The sequence below is a fragment of the Heterodontus francisci genome, chromosome 1, assembly GCF_036365525.1.
Source record: "Heterodontus francisci isolate sHetFra1 chromosome 1, sHetFra1.hap1, whole genome shotgun sequence".
Classification (NCBI taxonomy): Eukaryota; Metazoa; Chordata; class Chondrichthyes; order Heterodontiformes; family Heterodontidae; genus Heterodontus; species Heterodontus francisci.
The window spans coordinates 21,572,990-21,592,698 of record NC_090371.1 but is presented as its reverse complement, the minus strand read 5'-3'; the positions used below and the strand labels follow the sequence as shown (position 1 = coordinate 21,592,698).

Below are 19,709 nucleotides of genomic sequence, written 5' to 3'. Positions count from 1 at the left end.
GAGGTGTACAAAATCATGAGAGGTATAGACAGGGTGGATAGCAAGAAGCTTTTTCCCAGAGTGGGGGATTCAATTACGAGGGGTCACGAGTTCAAAGTGAGAGGGGAAAAGTTTAGGGGGGATATGCGTGGAAAGTTCTTTACGCAGAGGGTGGTGGGTGCCTGGAACGCGTTGCCAGCGGAGGTGGTAGACGCGGGCACGATAGCGTCTTTTAAGATGTATCTAGACAGATACATGAATGGGCAGGAAGCAAAGAGATACAGACCTTAGAAAGTAGGCAACAGGTTTAAATAGAGGATCTGGATCGGCGCAGCTTTGGAGGGCCGAAGGGCCTGTTCCTGTGCTGTAATTTTCTTTGTTCTTTGTTCTTCTTTGTACCAAGGGAGTGTTTGAAGTGCTGTATTTCAGATGAGGTGTTAAACTGAGGTCCCAGCTTCTCTCTTAGGTGGATATAAATGATTCCATGCTATTTTGAAGAAGGGCAGGGGAGCTCTCCCCAATGTCCTGGCCAATATTTACACCTTAATCAGCATCAATAAAAAAAATCAGGAGATGAAGGTAAAGGTGAGGTTAAGATCGAGTGAGAAGGTTTGTTAGTGCTAGTAGCCTTCCTGACAATGCCCATGTTCTACTGTAATAGAGCCATGAATTGCAAGAGGACATTTTATAGTCTATTCAGGTGGAAATGTAACATTTACTTTACAGCACACAGGAGTTGTTGCTGCCTCAAGGACATATTTGTCCGTTTTGTGTGTGGAGGAGAGAACAGTGATGCAGTCGATGAAATGAGGATGCCCAGGAAAATGCTACCTTGTATCTACTGTGACACTGTGCAACTCCAACTGTAGCTGAATTCAGCCGAGACCTGCAGTGTAGATTTATCATCTGGCTGAGCAAGGGATGATGGAAAAGCATACCTGCAGATTTTAGCTGTGTTGGTACCATCTGCCTGTCTATTTCCTTTAGAAATTTTCAGAAGATGGATTTGGAATTTGGAAGGTCATTGAATCCTTTGTAACTATGTAGAGGCGGTGGGTGGGGAGGGGCAGCGGATGGGGTGGGTAGTTTAAATCCAAAATGTATTTTCATCAAATATCTGTGTTTGCCATGGTGAGGGATGTATGTGCCCTGAGGATCTGAATGTGTTACACCCATGTTCCAGCTATACCTCAATTGGTAGGATGCAGGTCTCTGAATCAGAAGGTTGTGGGCTCAGGTCCCATCTCTGGCACAAAATCTAGGTCAGTACAGTTCTGAGCTGGCTCTCCAATCAGATGTCAACCATCTCAGGTGGATGTAAAAGATCCCACGGCCCTATTTCTGAGATGTGGGTGTTGCTGACAAGGCCAGCATTTGTTGTCTGTTAAGTGGCTTGCTAGGCAGTTCAGAGCCAACTATATTGCTGTAGGTCTGGAGTTGCATGTAATTTAGACCAGGTGAGGTTGGCAGATTTCCTTCCCTAAAGGGCATCAGTGAACCAGATGGATTTTTACAACAATTGATGATAGTTTCATGGCACCATTATTGAGACGAGCTTTCAATTTCAGATTTTTATTAATTCTTTGAATTTAAATTCCACCAGCTGCCATGGTGGGATTTGAACACTGGACTTGGGTGTCCTTGTTCATGAGTCACTGAAAGCTAACATGCAGGTACAGTAAGCAATTAAGAAGGCAAGTAGTATGTTTATGGCCTTTATTACAAGAGGATTTGAGTATAGGAGCAAAGGTGTCTTACTGCAATTATATAGAGCCTTGGTGAGACCGCAGGGGTATTGTGTACAGTTTTGGTCTCCTTACCTAAGGAAAGATATAGTTGCCATAGAGGGAGTGCAACAAAGGTTCACCAAACTAATTCTTGGGATGGAGGGATTGCCTTGTGAGGAGAGATTAAATAGAATGGGCCTTTATTCTCTGGAGTTTAGAAGAATGAGAGGTGTCTAATTCAAACATACAAAATTCTTACAGGGCTTGACAAGGTAGATGCAGGAAGGATGTTTCCCCGGGCTGGGGAGTCTAGAACCAGGGGACACAGTCTCAGAATAAGGAGCAGGGCACCCAGGACTGAGATGAGGAGGAATTTCTTCACTCAGAGAGTGGTGAATCTTTGGAATTCTCTGCCCAGAGGGCTGTGGAGGCTCAGTCATTAAGTATGTTCAAGACTGAGATTGATAGATTTTTACATATTAAAAACATCAAGGGATACGGGGATAGTGGAGCAAAATGGTGTTGAAGTAGAGGATCAGCCATGATCTCATTGATTGGTGGAGTGGGCTTGAAGGGCTGAATGGCCTAATCCTGCTCCTATTTCTTATGTTTTTATGTTCTTATGAACCTGTGTCCCCAGGACTTTGGATTGCTAGTTCAGTGACATGACCCCTACACCACAGATCCCCAGTGTCCGGGTCCATGTTCGTCCCTTAACCAACATCATTGAAAAGAGATTATTTGGTCATTATCTCTGTGCAGCTTGTGGCCACTTGCTGTGTGCAGATTGGCCACTGAGCTCCCAATATTACAACATTTTGTTTGCTGTAAATTGCTTTGGGTCCTGAGGTTGTGAAAGGTGAACGAGAAATATTATTATCAACTACTCTCAGGTCAAATGAAGCACGAGTTAGATGCTGAATAAATCTCCTTCTGTCTAGCCCTACCAATGCAACTCAGCTCCAACCTCAATGGATGTAATCTGTGACCAATCAGCCTCCTGGCGTCTCCGATTGCATGACTGCTTTCTTCTCCAGGTGTGAAACCGCTAGATGTGTCATTACAAAGCCCACAGTACCCCTTTTAAAGTCACGCCCGGCCTTTCGCTTTGACTTTATTTTATCGGAAGCGATGCTCGAATAAGAAATTATGGGCTGCCTCTTTTGAGGCTGAAAATTATGTGTTTATTACGCACAAGGAAAATTGTGCTCCATTCGCACTCTCCAGTCAAAGAGACACTGCTTTTTTATTGTGATGATAAATGACTATGATGGCATCAAACAACAAGCAGATTTTTTTTTCAAATACAAAAGCAGAAGGAAGGAATTGAAAGATATAGTTTGCCCTTTCCCCTTTCTCCCTGACTGTTAAGCTTTGTGTTCTAAGAGCTTTGTCTATGCGGTAGATTGTCCTGAGGTAGTACATTATAGTCTGCAATGAATTCAGATATCAACTGAAACACAAACACATAGAATCACATAGACTTTGGAGCACAGAAATAGGCCATTTGGCCCAACTGCTCTGTACCAGTGTTTATGCTTTGTATTATGAGCCTTCACAGAATCACAGAATAATACAGTGCAGAAGAGGCCCTTCGGCCCATTGAGTCTGCACCGATGCATTAAAGACACCTGACCTGTCTACCTAATCCCATTTGCCAGCACTTGGCCCATAGCCTTGATTGTTATGACGTGCCAAGTGCTCATCCAGGTACTTTTTAAAGGATGTGAGGCAACCCGCCTCTACCACCCTCCCAGGCAGGGCATTCCAGACCGTCACCACCCTCTGGGTAAAAAAGTTCTTCCTCAAATCCCCCTTAAACCTCCCGCCCCTCACCTTAAACTTGTGACCCCTCGGAACTGACCCATCAACTAAGGGGAACAGCTGCTCCCTAACCACCCTGTCCATGCCCCTCATAATCTTGTACACCTCCATCAGGTCACCCCTCAATCTTCTCTGCTCCAGCGAAAACAACCCAAGCCTATCCAACCACTCTTCATAGCTTAAATGTTCCATCCCAGGCAACATCCTGGTGAATCACCTCTGCACCCCCTCCAATGCAATCACATCCTTCCTATAATGTGGCGACCAGAATTGCACACAGTACTCCAGCTGTGGCCTTACCAAAGTTCTGTACAACTCCAACATGACCTCCCTGCTTTTGTAATCTATTCCTCAATTGATAAAGGCAAGTGTCCCATATCCCATAAGGATAGCCTTCTTCTATCCTAATTCATTCTAACCCCTTTATTCCTTTCTCCCTCATCTACTTACCTGATTTCCCTTAAATGTATCTATGCTATCTGCCTCAACTACTCCTTGTGGTAGCAAGTTCCACATTCCCACCACACTCTGGATAAAGAAGTTTTTTCTTGAATTCCCTATTGGATTTATTAGTGACAATCTTCTATTTATTGCCCTTAGTTTTGGATTACTCCATGAGCGAAAATATTTTCTTTATATCTACCATGCCAAATCCTTTCATAATTATAAAGAAAGTGGAAGGACTTGGTTCCACATTGAATGACGTAATTGCCAGTTCGACCAATGAATTTCACATCTTTGTAATTTAGATATTATTAAATATATAGCCACATTACCCTCCAGCAAGGAATGACGGGGGTTTAAGCAATAAGTGTAACATACATCTTAATATAAGATTTGAGGTCCTGAGTTACTACGCATTATTCTTAACATCCTATTGACTTTGGTCAATAGTGTAAAATGGGTGATATCAGTTCAGCTTCCAATTATACATCTCTCTTGATTGACTTAAATATAAATGATAATTGGGAGAGATGTAGAGCAGGCATCTGATACAATATTGCCACTTTTATTCCATCACCCAAGTCACCATTACACCTCATCTATTTAGAATTCAGCTGAAGAGAGGCTTGGGCTTAGTTATGGTGACAAGATTGCAAGGTTGATATGGATATGAATCTTCATTCAGCCTAATCTAACTCAACCATCTAGAAAATCTCCATTACAGAAACTCAAAATTTCTGAAATAATTCTGGGGTCTTTACCCTTACACACAGGTCCATCAAACTGCTCATCACTTTTTATTTAATGTAGAACCAGAGATCATACACACAGAAGGATTCAGCCCATCTAGCTATCCAGCTATCCATTTAGGTCCACTCCACTGCTCTTTCCCTATACCTCTGCACGTTTACCGTCCTTCAATACTTATCCAATTCCCTGTTGAAAGTTACGATTGAACCCACCCCTTCATGCAATGCATTCCAGATTATAACAACTCACAGTGTAAAAAAAGTTCTCAGCTCCCGCCCCCACCGGATCTTTTGCCAATTGACTTAAATCCATGACCTTTGGTTATCGACCATTCCACAAGTGGAAAATGTTTTTCCGTATTTACGCTCTCAAAATGCTTCACAATTTTGAACATGGCCATCAAACAGTGCCTTTGCCTTCTCTGCTTCAAGGAGAACAATCCCGATGGCCTAGGCTATAAACATAACAGAAATCTCTCAAGGGTCAAGTCATATCCATTTGAAACATAAGTGAGTGTTTGCTTTGTGACAGTCATATTGATATTCATATACAGAAACACTCACCAGGATCTCACAGAATAAGCCTTTTGGTTTTATTTGAAGCACCAAGTTCTTTTATTCCAGCCAAAGGGATGACAGCAATGGGATTCAGAAATGCTTTGTCTAATTTGTACCTTGTTTCAGTTTAATTAGGACTCAGAACTTACATAACATAATCCAAAATAATTCATTTTTAAGCCATAACCTACATTGCTTTGGGTTGCTATTAGACATACAGCCTTAATAGAGCTTAAGCCTGTAATGCCTCAAACTAATTAATTTTAGAGACACTAGTGACAAAAGGAATCTGCCATTATTTAACAATTTGACAAACATCACCAGTCTAAATGACTCTCCATTGGGCTTCAAGAATTTTTCTATTTATATATTTATTTTTCACAAGATAACTATGGTTGAGAAAGGCTATTCTTCTTGATCTGCTGCAGTCCTTGTGGTCCCACATACCACCCTGTATAAGCTTGAGTTTATCTAAAACTCTGCTACCCGTATTCTTACTTGCATCAAGTTCCGTTCATCCATCACCCCATGTGCTTGCTGCCCTACATTGGCTCCCGGTCTGGCAACGCTTCAATTTTAAGAGTCTGATCCTTGTGTTCAAATCCCTCCATGGCCTCATCCTACACTATCTTTGTAACCTACTCCAACTCTACTACCCTCTGAGATCCCTGCGCTCTTCCAATTCCGATCTTTTGTAAATCCCCGATTTCCTTCGCTCCACCATTGGCGACTGTGCCTTCAGCTGCCTGGGCCCTAGGCTCTGGAATTCCCTCTCTAAGCTTTTTACCTTTCCCTCATCTTTTAACTTTATCTTTTAACTCCTTAAAATCTGGCTCTTTGACCAAACTTTTGTTCACCTGTCCGAATAAAAGGGCCCATAATGGACCAAAAAGGTAACCTATGAGTAGGGGCAGAAGATATTGGTATGGTTCTTAATGAATACTTTGCATTTGTCTTCACAAAAGAGGGGGCGATGCAGATATTGTAGTTCAGGAGGAAGAGTGTGAAGTATTGGATGTGATAACCATAGGGAGAGAGGAAGTATTAATGGGATTATCACCTTTGAAAATTGATAAATCCCTAGGGCCAGATGAAATGTACCCTAGGCTGTTAAAAGAAGCAAGAGAGGAAATAGCAGAAGATCTGACTATCATTTTCCTGTGCTCACTGGATACAGGTGTGGTGTGTGAGGATTGGAGAATTTCTAACGTTGTACCTCTGATTAAAAAGGGAGTGAGGGAAAGACCGAACAGTTACAGGCCAGTCAGTCTAATCTCAGTAGTGGGAAAATTATTGTAATCTATTCTGAGAGACAGAATAAACTGTAATTTAGAAAGGCAGGGATTAATCAAGGATAGTCAGCATGCATTTGTTAAGGGAAGATCTTGTTTGACCAACTTGATTGAATTTTTTAAAGAAGTAACAAAGAAGGTAGATGAGGGTAGTGCGGTAGATGTGGTCTACATGGATTTTAGCAAGGCTTTTAACAAGGTCCCACACGGCAGACTGGTTAAAAAAATAAAATCCCATGGGATCCAGAGAAATGCAGCAAGGTGGATACAAAATTGGCTCAGTGGCAGGAAAAAAAGGGTAATTGTTGACAGCTGTTTTTGCAACTGGAGGGCTGTTTCCAGTGGCGTTCCGCAGAGCTCAGTATTGGGTCCCCTGCTTTTTGTGGTATATTTTAATGATTTGGATGTAAATGTAGGGGGTATGATCAAGAAGTTTGCAGATGACACAAAGATTGGCCGTGTGATAGATAGCAAGAAGGATAGCTGTCGGCTGCAGGAAGATATTGATGGTCTGGTCAGATGGGCAGAAAAGTGGCAAATGGAATTTAACCTGGAGAAGTGTGAGATGATGCATTTGGGGAGATCAAACAAGGCAAATGAATACACGATCAATGGGAAAATACTGAGAAGTCTGGAGGAAATGAGGGCCCTTGGAGTGAATGTCCACAGACCCCTGAAGGTAGCAGGACAGGTTGATAATGTGGTTAAAAAGGCATATGGAATCCTTCCCTTTATTAGCCGAGGTATAGAATATAAGAGCAGGGAGGTTATGCATTATAACTCATTGGTTAGACCACAACCTGAGTTCTGTGTGCAGTTCTGGTTATCTGATTACAGAAAGGATGTAATTGCACTCGAGAGGGTACAGAGGGGATTTACGAGGATGTTGCCAGGACTGGAAAAATGCAGCTATAATGAAAGATTGGATAGGCTGGGGTTGTTCTCCTTGGAACAGAGAAGGCTGAGGGGAGATCTGATTGAAATGTCCAAAATTTTGATGGGCCTGGATAGAGTGGAGGTGAAGGGCCTATTAACCTTAGCAGAGAGGTCAGTAACTAGGCGGCATAGATTTAAAGTGATTGGTAGAAAAAATAGAGGAGAGATGAGGAAAAATGTTTTCACCCAGAGGGTGGTGGGGTTCTGGAACTCACTGCTTGAAAGGGCAGTAGAGGCAGAAACTCTCAACTCATTCAAAAGGAGTCTGGATATGCACCTCAAGTGCCGTAATCTGCAGGGCTATGGACCAAATGCTGGAAGGTGGGATTAGAATAGGTGGATTGTTTTTTGGCCGGCACAGACATGATAGGCCAAATGGCCTCTTTCTATGCCTTAAACGTTCTATGATTCTTTCTATGATTCTATGATATCTCTTTGTGTGGCATGTGCCAAATTTTCGTTGATGGCGTTCTTGTGAAGCACCTATGTTAAAGAGGTTATATGAATGCAAGTTTTTGTTGATGTAACCGCAGTGGCACTAGATAGAGAATTCCAGGATTTGGATCAAGCTGGGATGATGTGTTACCTGGAAGGAAACTTAGAGATAATGGTGTTGCCCCACCATATTAAGTCTAACCGAAAGATGCTCAGTACCCAGGAACAGATACGTGCAAGAGAATCCATTCTCTATATTATTCACATCATATCTGCTCCATTACAGTTAACAGACAGGAGGCCACAGCAGGAAACTGCACCTCCAATTGTTCAAAAAAAATCAATTGAATTACACTCCATTTTATGGACTAACATTGGTCAGGGACAGGGGGCTGTGACTGGAAGTGAGGTAAGTATGGGGATTGAGAAAGCAGAAATGGAGGAGTCTCAGCCCTAGCAATTGTCCAACAGGTTTGAAGTTGTTTCACCTTGTATGGATGAGAACAAGGGCTGTAGGGTGGATGAGCAAACTGACTATTGCACCGTGGTACAGACAGCCATTCAAGTGGGACGAGTGAATAGGAATGTAGTGATAGTAGGAGACGCTCCATGTGATATCAAGAAACAACTGAAGGCACTGGGTACTGCAAAGACTATGGGCCCTGTCAACATTCTGGCAATAGTACTGGAGACCGGTGCATCATAACTAGACGGGCCCTTAGTAAAGCTGTTCCAGTACAGCTACAACACTGGCATCTACCCGGCAATGCAGAAAATTGCCCAGGTATGTACACAAAAAGAAGGACAAATCCAACCTGGCCAATTACCACCCCATCAGCCGAGTCTCAATCATTAGTAAAATGATGGAAGGTGTTGTCGAAAGTGCGATCAAGCGTCACTTGCTTAGCAATAAACTGCTCAATGACACTCAGTTTAGGTTCTGCCAGGGCCACTCAGCTCCTGACCTCATTACAGCTTTGATTCAAACATGGACAATGGAGGTGAACTCAAGAGGTGAGTTGACAGTGACTGCCCTTGACATCAAGGCAGCATTTGATTGAGTATGGCATCAAGGAGCACCAGCAAAACTGGAGTCAATGGGATTCAGGGGGAAAAACTCTCCGCTGGCTGGAGTCGTACCTAGCGCAAAGGAAGATGGTTGTGGTTGTTGGAGGTTTATCATCTCGACTCCAGGACATCACTGCAGGAGTTCTTCAGGGTAGTGTCCTCGGCCCAACCATCTTCAGCTGCTTCATCAATGACCTTCCTTCAATCATAAGGTCAGGTAATGGGGACGTTCATTGATGATTGCACAATGTTCAGCACCATTTGCAGCTCCTCAGATACTGAAGCAGTCTGTGTAGAGATGCAGCAAGACCTGGACAATATCCAGGCTTGGGCTGATAAGTGGCAAGCAACATTCGCACCACACAATGAGCATCTCCAACAAGAGAGAATCTAACCATCTCCCCTTGACATTCAATGGCATTACGATCGCTGAATCCCCCTCTATCAACATCTGGGGATGACCATTGACCAGAAACTGAACTGCAGTAGCCATATAAATACCGTGGCTACAAGAGCAGATCAGAGGCTAGGAATCCTGCAGTGAGTAACTCACCTCCTGACTACCCAAATCCTGTCCACCATCTACAAGGCACAAGTCGGGAGTGTGATGGAAAACTCTCCACTTGCCTGGATGGGTGCAGCTCCAACAACACTCAAGAAGCTGGACACCATGCAGGACAAAGCAGCCCACTTGACTGACACCCAATCCACAAACACTCATTCCCTCCACGACTGATGCACAGTGGCAGCAGTGTGTACTATCTACAAGATGCAATGCAGCAATGCACAAGGCTCCTTAGACAGCACCTTCCAAACCCGTGACCTCTACCACCAAGAAGGACAAGTGCAGCAGATGCATGGGAGAACCACCACCTGCAAGTTCCCCTCCAAACCACACACCATCCTGACATGGAACTATATTGCCGTACCTTCACTGTTGCTGGGTCAAAATCCTGGAGCTCCCTAACAGCACTGTAGAACAAAGAACAAAGAAAATTATAGCACAGGAACAGGCCCTTCGGCCCTCCAAGCCTGCGCCGATCCAGATCCTCTATCTAAACATGTCGCCTATTTTCTAAGGGTCTGTATCTCTTTGCTTCCTGCCCATTCATGTATCTGTCTAGATACATCTTAAAAGACGCTATCGTGCCCGCGTCTACCACCTCCGCTGGCAACGCGTTCCAGGCACCCACCACCCTCTGCGTAAAGAACTTTCCACGCATATCCCCCCTAAACTTTTCCCCTCTCACTTTGAACTCGTGACCCCTAGTAATTGAATCCCCCACTCTGGGAAAAAGCTTCTTGCTATCCACCCTGTCTATACCTCTCATGATTTTGTACACCTCAATCAGGTCCCCCCTCAACCTCCGTCTTTCTAATGAAAATAATCCTAATCTACTCAACCTCCCTTCATAGCTAGCGCCCTCCATACCAGGCAACATCCTGGTGAACCTCCTCTGCACCCTCTCCAAAGCATCTACATCCTTTTGGTAATGTGGCGACCAGACTGTACGCAGTCTTCCAAATGTGGCCAAACCAAAGTCCTATACAACTGTAACATGACCTGCCAACTCTTGTACTCAATACCCCGTCCGATGAAGGAAAGCATGCTGTATGCCTTCTTGACCACTCTATTGACCTGCGTTGCCACCTTCAGGGAACAATGGACCTGAACACCCAAATCTCTCTGGACATCAATTTTCCCCAGGACTTTTCCATTTGCTGTATAGTTCACTCTTGAATTGGATCTTCCAAAATGCATCACCTCGCATTTGCCCTGATTGAACTCCATCTGCCATTTCTCTGCCCAACTCTCCAATCTATCTATATTCTGCTGTATTCTCTGACAGTCCTCTTCACTATCTGCTACTCCACCAATCTTAGTGTCATCTGCAAACTTGCTAATCAGACCACCTATACTTTCCTCCAAATCATTTATGTATATCACAAACAACAGTGGTCCCAGCACGGATCCCTGTGGAACACCACTGGTCACACGTCTCCATTTTGAGAAACTCCCTTCCACTGCTACTCTCTGTCTCCTGTTGCCCAGCCAGTTCTTTATCCATCTAGCTAGTACACCCTGGACCCCATGCGACTTCACTTTCTCCATCAGCCTACCATGGGGAACCTTATCAAACGCCTTACTGAAGTCCATGTATATGACATCGACAGCCCTTCCCTCATCAATCAACTTTGTCACTTCCTCAAAGAATTCTATTAAGTTGGTAAGACATGACCTTCCCTGCACAAAACCATGTTGCCTATCACTGATAAGCCCATTTTCTTCCAAATGGGAATAGATCCTATCCCTCAGTATCTTCTCCAGCAGCTTCCCTACCACTGACGTCAGGCTCACCGGTCTATAATTACCTGTATTATCCCTGCTACCCTTCTTAAACAAGGGGACAACATTAGCAATTCTCCAGTCCTCTGGGACCTCACCCATGTTTAAGGATGCTGCAAAGATATCTGTTAAGGCCCCAGCTATTTCCTCTCTCGCTTCCCTCAGTAACCTGGGATAGATCCCATCCGGACCTGGGGACTTGTTCACCTTAATGCCTTTTCGAATACCCAACACTTCCTCCCTCCTTATGCCGACTTGACCTCGAGTAATCAAACATCTGTCCCTAACCTCAACATCCGTCATGTCCCTCTCCTCGGTGAATACCAATGCAAAGTACTCGTTTGGAATCTCACCCATTTTCTCTGACTCCAAGCATAACTTTCCTCCTTTGTCCTTGAGTGGGCCAATCCTTTCTCTGGTTACCCTCTTGCTCCATATATATCAATAAAAGGCTTTGGGATTTTCCTTAACCCTGTTTGCTAAAGATATTTCATGACCCCTTTTAGCCCTCTTAATTCCTCGTTTCAGATTGGTCCTACATTCCCAATATTCTTTCAAAGCTTCGTCTTTCTTCAGCCTCCTAGACCTTATGTATGCTTCCTTTTTCCTCTTAGCTAGTCTCACAATTTCACCTGTCATCCATGGTTCCCTAATCTTGCCATTTCTATCCCTCATTTTCACAGGAACATGTCTCTCCTGCACGCTAATCAACCTCTCTTTAAAAGCCTCCCACATATCAAATGTGGATTTACCTTCAAACAGCTGCTCCCAATCTACCTTCCCCAGCTCCTGCCGAATTTTGGTATAGTTGGCCTTCCCCCAATTTAGCACTCTTCCTTTAGCACCACTCCATGAATATTCTAAAACTTACGGAATTGTGATCACTATTCCCAAAGAAGTCCCCTACTGAAACTTCAACCACCTGGCCGGGCTCATTCCCCAACACCAGGTCCAGTATGGCCCCTTCCTGAGTTGGACTATTTACATACTGCTTTAGAAACCCCTCCTGGATGCTCCTTACAAATGCTGCTCCATCTAGTCCTCTAACACTAAGTGAATCCCAGTCAATGTTGGGAAAATTAAAATCTCCTATCACCACCACCCTGTTGCTCCTACATCTTTCCATAATCTGTTTACATATTTGTACCTCTATCTCACGCTCACTGTTGGGAGGCCTGTAGTACAGCCCCAACATTGTTACCGCACCCTTCCTATTTCTGAGGTTGCCCATATTGCCTCACTGCTCGAGTCCTCTATAGTGCCCTCCTTCAGCACAGCTGTGATATCCTCTTTGACCAGTAATGCAACTCCTCCACCCCTTTTACCTCCCTCTCTTTCCCACCTGAAGCATCGATATCCTGGGATATTTAGTTGCCAATCATGCCCTTCCCTCAACCAAGTCTCAGTAATAGCAATAACATCATACTCCCAGGTACTAATCCAAGCCCTAAGTTCATCTGCCTTACCTACTACACTTCTTGCATTAAAACAAATGCACCTCAGACCACCAGTCCCTTTGCGTTCATCATCTGCTCCCTTACTCTTTCCCTTAGTCACGCTGACTTCATTATCTACCTACCCCACATGGACTGCAGCGGTTCAAGAAGGCAGCTCACCACCACCTTCTCAAGGGCAATTAGGGATGGACAATGAATGCTGGCTTAGCCAGCGATGCCCACATCCCATGAATGAATAAAAAAATGTATAGTCAGGAGGAGTGGCACCATTCTCTGTAGCTGACAGCGAGAGTCCAGAAGACTGTGCTGCCTGTCTGTCAGAGTTTGGGACCTCTGCTCAGAGCTGGAGAAGAACTTGCAGTAGGAGTGGGAGGATCCAGTTGTTGCCCTCCACAGAAGTACCAACGACATAGATAAAACTAAGAAAAAGGATCTGCTTAGGGGGTCTGAGCAGCTGGGGGATAAATTAGAAAGCAGAACCACAAAGGTACTAATCTCTGGATTACCAAGTCAGGCACGAGCAAATAGGCATAGGGTAAATAAGACCAGAGAGTTAAATATGTGGCTCAAAGATTGGTGTGCTAGAAATGGGTTTCAATTCATGGGGCACTGGCACCAGTACCAGGGAAAGTGGGAGTTGTACTGTTGGGACGGTCTTCATCCAAACCATGCCGGGACCAGTGTTCTGGCAAGTCATATAACTAAGGCAGTAGAGAGGGCTTTAAACTAAATAGTATATGAGAAAAGATGTGGTAAAGAGAAATGACAAGGCAATAGAGCAAGGTAGCAATAAGTGTAATGATAATGAGCAAGGCAGGAAGGGACAGAATGTACAAACTGAACACTGCGCCAACAGATAAGGCCAGAATTTGCAAAAATAGTAAAATACCAAACTAAAGATGCTGTATCTAAATGCGCGTAGCATTCATAACAAAACAAATGAATTGTCAGAACAAATTTAAATAAATATGTATGATCTGATAGCCATTACAGAGATGTGGTTGCAAGGTGACCAAGGCTGGGACTTGAATCTGCAAGGGTACTTGACATTTTGGAAGGGCAAGAAGATAGGAAAAGGTGGTGTGGTAGCTCTGTTAATTAAGGATGACATTGTACAATGATGAGAGATGACCTTAGTTCTGAAGATCAAGATATAGAATCAGTTTGGGTGAAGATAAAAAATAGCAAAGTTAAGAAATTACTTGTGGGAGTAGTTTATAGGCCACCTAACAGTAGCTAGCAGTAGTAGGACAGAGGATGCAACAAGAAATAGTGGGGACTTGTAAGAAGGGTAGAGAGATAATCATGGGTGATTTGAACCTACATGTAGATTGAATGAATCAGATTAGCAAAGGTAGCCTGGAAGATGAGTTAATAGAGTGTATTCAGGCCAATTTCTTAGAGCAGCATGTTCGAGAGTCAACCAGGGAGCAGGCTATTCGAAAATAAAAACAGAAAATGCTGGAAGTACACAGCAAGTCTGGCAGCATCTGTGGAGAGAGAAGCAGAGTTAATGTTTCAGATCTGTGACCTTTCATCAGAACTCTGCAGCTATTATTAAAGACATTATAGCAGGGTATTTAGAAAAGTTCAAGGTAATCAGGCAGAGTCAACGTGGTTTTGTGAAAGGGAAATCATGTCGAACCAATTTATTAGAGTTCTTTGAAGAAATAACATGTGCGATGGTTAAAGGGAAACCAGTGGATGTAATGTACTTAGATTTCCAGAAGGCATTTGATAAGGTGCCACATCAAAGTTTATGGCGGAAAATAAAAGCTCATGGTTTAGGGGGTTACATATTGGCATGGATAGAAGATTGGCTGACCAATAGGAAAGAGAGTAGGCATAAATGGGTCATTTTCTGGTTGGCGAGTGGTGTGTGCTGAGGCCTCAACTTTTTGCAATTTATATAAATGACTTGGATGAAGTGACCGAAAGCATGGTTACTAAATTTACTAATGACACAAACATAGGGTAGGAAAGTAAGTTGGGAAGAGGACATAAGGAGGCTACAAAGGATAGATAGGTTAAGTGAGTGGGCAAAGATCTGGCAAATGGAGTACAATGTGGGAAAGTGTGAAATTGTCCATTCTAGCAGGAAGAATAGAAAAGAAGCATATTATCTGAACGGTGAGAGATTGCAGAGCTCTGAGATGGAGGGATCTGAGTGCCCTAGTGCATGAATCGCAAAAGGTTAGTAGGCAGGTACAGCAAGTAATTAGGAAAGCTGGACCTGGTTCTTGGGAATGAGGTAGGCCAAGTCGATCGAGTAGCAGTCGGAGAAAAATTGTGCTTATGACAGATCCCTGGTATAAAATACTATTGAGAACCAGGCTGAATATAGATGTTCCAGAGGGGAAGTGAAAAAGCAAATAAGAGAGGCAAAGAGAGAGCATGAAAAAAGACTGGCAGCTAGCATTAAAGGGAATCCCAAAGTTTTCTATAGTCATGTACATAGTAAAAGGGTGGATTGTTCTTTCTCCTTTTCCACTGTCAGCCTAAACCTTAAAATATAATCAAGTGGCTCTGGTATCAATAGGAGATCACTTATGGGAAAGTGATCATTGTATTTTAAGGTTTAGGCTGACAATGGAAAAGGAGAAAGAACAATCCAGTGTAAAAGTAATTTGCTGGGGTAAAGGCAACATCAATGAGGTAAGAATGAACCTGAATTGAATAAATTTGAATCAAAGGTTGGCAGGAAAAAAAGTAACTGAACAACTACCTTCAAAGAAGCGATAGGTTGGGCACAGACAAGGTATGTTCCCTCAAAGGGGAAAGGTAGGGTAAACACATCCAGAGACCACTGGATGATAGAAGAGGTAGAGATTAAGATAAAGAAGAAAAAGTGTGCTTATGACAGATCCCAGGTATAAAATACGATTCAGAACCAGGCTGAATATGGAAGTTCCAGAGGGGAAGTGAAGAAGCAAATAAGAGAAGCAAAGAGAGAGCATGAAAAGAGGACTGGTAGCTCACATGAAAGGGAATCCCCAAGTTTTCTATAGCCATATAAATAGTAAAAAGGTGGTAAAAGGAGGAGTGGGGCTGATAAGAGACCATCCAGGGATAATCCAGGTAATTATAGACCGGTGAGCCTGACGTCAGTGGTAGGGAAGCTGCTGGAGAAGATACTGAGGGATAGGATCTATTCCCATTTGGAAGAAAATGGGCTCATCAGTGATAGGCAACATGGTTTTGTGCAGGGAAGGTCATGTCTTACCAACTTAATAGAATTCTTTGAGGAAGTGACAAAGTTGATTGATGAGGGAAGGGCTGTCGATGTCATATACATGGACTTCAGTAAGGCGTTTGATAAGGTTCCCCATGGCAGGCTGATGGAGAAAGTGAAGGCGCTTGGGGTCCAAGGTGTACTAGCTAGATGGATAAAGAACTGGCTGGGCAACAGGAGACAGAGAGTAGCAGTAGAAGGGAGTTTCTCAAAATGGAGACGTGTGACCAGTGGTGTTCCACAGGGATCCGTGCTGGGACCACTGTTGTTTGTGATATACATTAATGATTTGGAGGAAAGTATAGGTGGACTGATCAGCAAGTTTGCAGACGACACTAAGATTGGTGGAGTAGCAGATAGTGAAGGGGACTGTCAGAGAATACAGCAGAATATAGATAGATTGGAGAGTTGGGCAGAGAAATGGCAGATGGAGTTCAATCAGGGCAAATGCGAGGTGATGCATTTTGGAAGATCCAATTCAAGAGTGAACTATACAGTAAATGGAAAAGTCCTGGGGAAAATTGATGTCCAGAGAGATTTGGGTGTTCAGGTCCACTGTTCCCTGAAGGTGGCAGCGCAGGTAAATAGAGTGGTCAAGAAGGCATACGGCATGCTTTCCTTCATCGGACGGGGCATTGAGTACAAGAGTTGGCAGGTCATGTTACAGTTGTATAGGACTTTGGTTCGGCCACATTTGGAATACTGCGTACAGTTCTGGTCGCCACATTATCAAAAGGATGTGGATGCTTTGGAGAGGGTGCAGAGGAGGTTCACCAGGATGTTGCCTGGTATGGAGGGCGCTAGCTATGAAGAGAGGTTGAGTAGATTAGGATTATTTTCATTAGAAAGACGGAGGTTGAGGGGGGACCTGATTGAGGTGTACAAAATCATGAGAGGTATAGACAGGGTGGATAGCAAGAGGCTTTTTCCCAGAGTGGGGGTTTCAATTACTAGAGGACACGAGTTCAAAGTGAAAGGGGAAAAGTTTAGGGGGGATATGCGTGGAAAGTTCTTTACGCAGAGGGTGGTGGGCACCTGGAACGCATTGCCAGCGGAGGTGGTAGATGCGGGCACGATGGAGTCTTTTAAGATGTATCTAGACAGATACATGAATGGGCAGGAAGAAAAGAGATACAGAACCTTAGAAAACAGGCGACATGTTTAGAGAGAGGATCTGGATCGGCGCAGGCTTGGAGGGCCGAAGGGCCTGTTCCTGTTCTGTAATTATCTTTGTTCTTTGTTCTTTGTTTATAAAGGGGTTATACGCATGGAGGCAGAGGGCATAGCTGAGGTATTAAATGAATATTTTGCATCTGTCTTTACCAACGAATAAGGAGCAACCCAGGCAATGGTGAAAGGGGAGATAATTCAGACAATAGAAGGGTTTAAAATTGATAAGGAGAACATATTAGATAGGCTGTCTGTACTTATAGCGGATAAAACACCAGGACCGGATGAGATGCATCCAAGGATACTGAGAGAAGTGAGGGTGGAATTCGTGGAGGCACTGGCCGTAAATTTTCAGTCTTCCTTTGACTCAGGATGCTGCCAGAGGACTGGAAAATAGCAAACATTACGCTCTTGTTCAACAAAGGGTGCAAAGGTAAGCCCAGCAATTACAGGGCAGTCAGTTAACATCAGTGGTGGGGGCACTTCTAGAAAGAATAATTTGGGACATAATTAATAGTCACATGGACAAATGCAAGTTAATTAAAGAAAGCCAGGATGGATTTCTTAAGGGAAATCATGTTTAACTAACTTGTTGGAGTTTTTTGAGGAGGTAACAGAGAGGGTTGATGAGGGCAATGCTGTTGATGTGGTGTATGTGGACTTTCAAAAGGCGTTTGATACAGTGCCACACAACAGACTTTTGTGCAAAGTTATGACTAATGGAATAAAAGGGACGGTAGCAACATGGATACAGAATTGTTTGAGTGACAGAAAACAAAAGTAGTGGTTAATGGATGTTTTTCGGGCCGGAGGAAGGTTTGCAGTGGAGTTCCCCAGGGGTCAGTGCTGGGACCCTTGTTTTTCCTGATATATATTAATGACCTAGACATTGAAGGAGATATTTCATAACACTCAGCAAAAATACATTCCAGGGAGAAAGAAAGACTCTTTGAGAAGGATGCACCATCCGTGGCTAACTAAGGAAGTTGAGGATCATATCAAATTGAAAGAAAAAGCACATTATCCTGCGAAAATTAGTGGTAGGTCAGAAGATTGGACAGAATTTAAAAAACAGCAAAGATTGATGAAAGAAGTAATAAGGAGGGAAAAATTAGAGTATGAGAGAAAGCTAGCCAGAAATATAAAATGGATAGTAAGAGTTTCTACATGTATTTATAAAGGAAAAATATAACTAAAGTGAGCATTAGTCCTCTAGAGAGAGAATCTGGGAAATTGATAATGGGAAACAAGGAAATGTCAGAAGTATTGAACAGATATTTTGTGTCTGTCTTCACGATAGAAGACACAAGTGACATCCCAAAAATACTTGTAAATCAAGAGGTGAGAGGGAGGGAGGAAAGTAAAACAATTACAATCACCAGGGAAAGGGTACTGAGAAAACTATTAGAATTTAAGGCTGACAAGTCCCCAGGACCTGATGGCCTGTATCCTAGGGTCTTAAAAGAAGTGGCTGCTGAGGATAGTAGATTAGTTGTAATTAGTTGTAATTTTCCAAAATTCCCTAGATTCTGGAAAGGTTCCAACAGATTGGAAAATAGCGAATGTAACTCCTCTGTTCAAGAAAGGAGGGAGACAATAAACAGGAAACTACAGGCCAGTTAGCCTAACATCTGCCATAGGGGAAATGCTAGAATCTATTATTAAGGAAATTACAGTAGGGCACTTAGAAACTCTGAATGTGATCAGGCAGAGTCAACATGGTTTTGTGAAAGGGAAATTGTGTATGACTAATTTATTATAATTCTTTGATGAAGTAACAAGCAAGGTGGATAAAGGGGAACCTGTAGATGTGGTGCGTGTCATGATTGTATGTGTGGACTTGCGTATTCGAGAATATATGGTAATAGTCTTTAATAAAACGCTTGTTAAATCTTTGTTAAAGTTAAATCTGTGACTTCAAGTGTGATTCTTCAGCTTGAGATGTGACATTGGCAACAAGAATAATGAGAAAGAATAAGAGGTGAATTCGGAGATATTTAGAATCGTATCATGGCATTTGCTGGAACTGATATGTCTGTAGTCCAGAGAATTGAACCGTTGATTCAATGGGTAGTGCCAGTTCTGCCAGTGTGAAATGGAAAGTGTGGCTGGAGGAGTTTGAAGCATTTGCTGACAGTCACGGTTTGCTTTTGGAGGTGGCGACGGAGGTACAGAAAGCATAGTGACGAGACGTGTTGCCTGACACAGGAGAAAAGGCAGATTATGAACGTGCAGTGAAACTTTGAAGGACCATTATGTGGTAATGCCAAATGCCACATTCAAAAGGCATGTTTCCGTCAAATGAGACAGAAAGAGGGGTAAACAGTAGCCCAATTTGTGACTTGTTTGAGGCAGGCATCAGATGGATGCAATTATGTTGCAATGGATCTCAATAACCAGATAATGAATCAGGTGGTCACAGCATTGCAAGTTGGATAAGTTGAACCATAGGCTGCTGGGCAGAGGAGGTGACTTAACGTTGGATGAAATA

At 43.3% G+C, this 19,709-nt stretch overlaps 1 protein-coding gene across 2 annotated transcripts in view; it reads left to right on the top strand.

Moving 5' to 3' along the window:
- LOC137368229 (dedicator of cytokinesis protein 2-like) overlaps positions 1-19,709 on the top strand; it is a 1,222,644-nt gene that overhangs the window by 332,461 nt on the left and 870,474 nt on the right. The gene's annotated exons all lie outside the window — the stretch shown is intronic.